We start from the raw sequence: 4,446 nt of genomic DNA, 5'->3' as shown, positions 1-4,446 counted from the left end.
TCTGCTTTACAGACCCGATTTTTGGGGTTTGTGGTGCATTCCACACTCACTGGGAAGACATTAACACTTGATCAGCACAGATGCTTCCAGGTAGCAGTATTTTTTTCCTCACAAAGCATATCCACACTTTGCACTCACTGCCTGTTATCAGTCATGGTATCTCTCATTGAGACACATACAACTGCAGGTGTGGTAGATAGAAAGAGCAAGTCAGCTACCCCTTCTACAGGCTATCCTCTCCACTGTGTTGCGCAGCTTATCTGTAGCCCTATTTGTGCCCTGAGGTGTTGTGCTCTTATGACTAGTACCTCACACCTCCAATTGGCTGCTGACTAAAATGCAGCATATCATACAACCGGATCCTTTCTGAACGGATGCAGCCAGTTGTATTATTAGGACGGAAGTGTTTTGCTGTGGTTTTGAGATCCACTGCCTGACCTCAAAACCATATAGCAATGACACGGATGTGAAAATAGCCTAAGCTTGATCACACTAAAGTGAACTTGTTGGAGAGCTTGTCCTGGTCAAATAGACCGGGACAGCATATGGGACAACAGCACTGCCACTCAGTCTCCCAGCAGTGCATTGCAGTGGATGGCACCGGTCTCATGTTCCTGGTCTGTTGCAGGATTTTCTCTGCTTGTCAGAGGAAACTGGAACTGTGCATGCTTCCCTTATCCTCTGACAAGTAGAGAAGAACCACAGACATAATGAATAGGCCACTTCACCAGGAGATCTCAATATGGACAAGGCAGGCATACATATCAGGACACAGTAGAAAATAATAGGGTAGCTATCGCTATCAGTAATGTAAAGCTTTCCTTTGACATCAGATAAAGGTTGGATAAAATGGTCAATGGTGACCTTTTTGCTGACAATTCATTGAAAATGTAATGTGAAAAATAGCAATGACGAACACTAGACTTCTGCCTGGTTGAATAGTATTGTCCATGGTTGGCCAAAACTACATCTGTATGGCAGGATAAGCTGAATTTGGCTGAGCATTTGCCACTTTGACAATTCTTTTGTCTTATTGGCCAGTTTATTTTCTAGTGTTGCTCGTAAGATCGGTCATATGAATCCCGTGGATGACTGATAACACACATTACTTACCTAGAATAAAAGTATAAAGTAATAGCTTGTAAATACATTCACAATAAACCTGAGGATTCTGACAAAATACCACTACATGCCACTTAGGCTCCTGCTGCAGATGTGAACCTAGCCTAAAGTGTCTATTCGTTTTCTGTACATTACACTTTCCCCTCTGCTAGGACCCCCAGCTGTTTTTCCTGGTCCACCTTCTCCTGCATTCAGTTGTGGACTGAGATTTACTTTCTCTTCTCAGCATAGTGATTTCATAGTGAAGCCGCTGAAGCAGGCCAGACACCTTTCATTCATCCCTACTTCTAGATTCTTAGAATTATATAGCTGTATCTCTGTTTCTAGATAACTGTTATGGGTACGGCATTACATACCATAGTGAAATCACTTGAGCTGTCTGTGAGGAATTATGTGTGACGGGCTGGCAGCACGGGCGCTAGGGGTCCCCTTTAAGATGGGAAAAGTGGTTGTCATGATGCCGGTTGCCTTGAAGCATCAAGGGCACAAGGCCTATTTTAGTGATATGGTGGTAGATGCTACCCAGGGTAGGAATGCTAGAGTGGTGTAGGGTGGCCTAATGTCCCTTAAAGGTGTTGCACTTGTCACGGTGCTCCTACCTGGATACACTGGAACCCCAAGCGTGTCCATCCGTTGCAGAAAAAGGGGTAGTTGAATGGTGGGATGATGAAATAAATCGGAGTCCAGACTTGGTATAATGTTGAACAACAGCTTTACTTGAATTAACTTTCATCAGGTCACCAGCAGGCTTTGGGATTAATTCTGGCAAGCAAACACACTCTGCTCTGCTACGTCTGTTGCTCTCTGGCTCTGCTGTGCTAACAGGATTAAATTGGAAACTTTTCCTTTGCTGTGCTTAACTTTCTGTAGTCTGGTCTGTCTTTGTCTTTATTCAGAGGAGCTTTCTCTCCCTTGCTCCGGAGGCTTAAGGCTTCTGCCTCTATGCCCAGCAAAGCTGAAGGTGATCTTGCTGGCCTAAGCAAGGCTCGTCCAGGAGGGACGAGCTCCTGCTTTTTTCCCCAAGGAGGGGGTACTCTCAACTCCCTCTAACTAGACTAAACTCCTCTCCAGAGGGAGAGAAGAGAATGGAAAGAAGGTTCCATCCTCTGTCCCTGTAGCTCTGCCATTGTTTCCGCCATCTGTTGGTGAACCAGGCACATTATACATAAACAGTTACATAATCACAAATGCAAATACACATTTTGCAGGATCTGGAAATTAATATATATGATGACATTATATTAGCCATAGGAGACAGTGGAGAGGTGTAACAGGTGGTAATGCACCTCTGGGGCGTTACCTATGTTCTATGCATTGATAGAAGGGGTTAACAGTGGCTGGTTATAATGCATTCTTGAGGGTTGCAGGTGCTTAGCTGGCACATATGATGAGCGGCTGCCCACCAACAGACAGTGAAGCGACAAGAGTTGCAGAGGGGGGGGGAGTAAAATAAATAAATAAATTAAAATGACTATTGAGAGCGGAATGTTTAGTTTGATTTGATATAGTTATAATGATGGGGTGCATTTCTCCAGATATTTTTTTACGTTTTTTGGATAACTATTTTAATGATTTTGCATTGGGGCCGCAGAGGTACATGTTATGAGGCCCCTTCATCAGGCATTTTACAAAATTAAACTGGTTGTTGAAGGAGCCTCTGTGCTTGATATTGGCATCATTAGGATACAGCCACACGGCCAGGTTTCTGCATGCAGTTTTGGAAGCCAAAATCAGGAGTGGATCATAAAAGGAAAGAAAGTTTACAGGATTTGTACAACTTCTCATTTTTGAATTAACTCCTAGTTTGACAAGCTACAATTCATACCACGAGCACTGGATGGCCACACATAGACTCTTATAGGATAGACATCTTGTGACAGAGTATCACAAAAAAATCATGTGCAGCGGGCGTCATGGCCGGTTAGACCTGCGCCTAACTATCACGACCGGCAATAATGCCGATCATTGTAATTAAAGCCTTTAGATGCCATGATCAAGTGAGAACACAGCATCTAAATGTGCAAAAACCTTGCACTTTCAGGAGTGTTACCAGCATCCCCTGCGGCCAATGGGGATGTCGGTAATTGGTTTGAATGCACTCTGAGGCTGAGAACATTCAAACTGCAATTCTTAAACATAAGAAATTAGTAATTCTCAGTATTAAGTCCAGTTTAAAAATCCATGATTGTTCAAAATTACTAAATAAAAGAAAGTATTTTATATGCTCATATATGAGCTTCAATATAATTACCAAAAAAAAAATATATATATATATATATATATATATATATAAAAGTTTAAATCATCCCCCCTTTCTGTATAATAAAAAAATAAATACCTAAATAACAAAAATTGGTATCACTACGACCAAAATCGCCCGTACCAATATGGCGAATGGCGTAACAGAAAAAGGGTCAAAATGGCCAATTTGCCATTTTTTCATGGCAAAAATTTTATAAAATGTGATAAAAAAAATCACACACTCCAAAATGGTATCAATAAAAACTACAGATTGTCTCACAAAAAATTAGCCCCCACACATCTCAGTAGATATAACTATAAAAAAAAGTTATGGGGGTCAGAATATAGTGATGTAAAAAACGCCATGTGAACAAAACCTGTAAAACGGTAGGGGAAATTCTTTTTGGAATTTTTTTAACCGCTTCCTACAACATTGTATGCCATAATTAATGGTGGCATCAGAAAGTACAACTTATCCTTCAAAAAAATAAGCCCTCATACAGCTACGTAAATGGAAATATAAAAAAAGTTATAGCTCAAGGAAGATAGGGAAGAAAAAGAAAAATGCAAAAACGAAAAAAAAACAACTCTATCCTAAGGGTTAAAAAAAAAAATCTGTCAGACTCGCATCAAACATCTGTATGTTGAGCCAAGAGCTCAAGTAAGAAATGATTCCTTTGTGCTTATCTACTGTTCAGGTTCTATCTATAAATTCAGGTTGTCACATACACATGGAATATTGTATTATATTTACTAGACAAGGATGTGATACTTACTGCTCAGTGGGTTGTTCAGGTCAGCTTTGCTGTTGTACAATGAACACACGATACACAGATGTTTCTGAATTATTAATAAAATGTATTCTTCATTTTTAACATGAATTATCATTTTAATTTTTAATATAGATTGATGAAAACGCTTTGCTTTGCACTTTAGGTTTCAGTGCCCTTTTCTTTCCAACAACATACATAGATTTTTTTGATTAATTAACTCAGGGTTGAGGCATCTGTTAGCAGATTTGTACCTATGAATATGGCTGACCTGTGTCAGAGGCTCAAATATATGTGTCCGCATTGCTGAGAA

This window comes from Bufo bufo, chromosome 1, assembly GCF_905171765.1.
Source record: "Bufo bufo chromosome 1, aBufBuf1.1, whole genome shotgun sequence".
Lineage (NCBI taxonomy): Eukaryota > Metazoa > Chordata > Amphibia > Anura > Bufonidae > Bufo > Bufo bufo.
The sequence above is the reverse complement of the archived record's forward strand: the minus strand, read 5'-3'. Positions refer to the sequence as shown.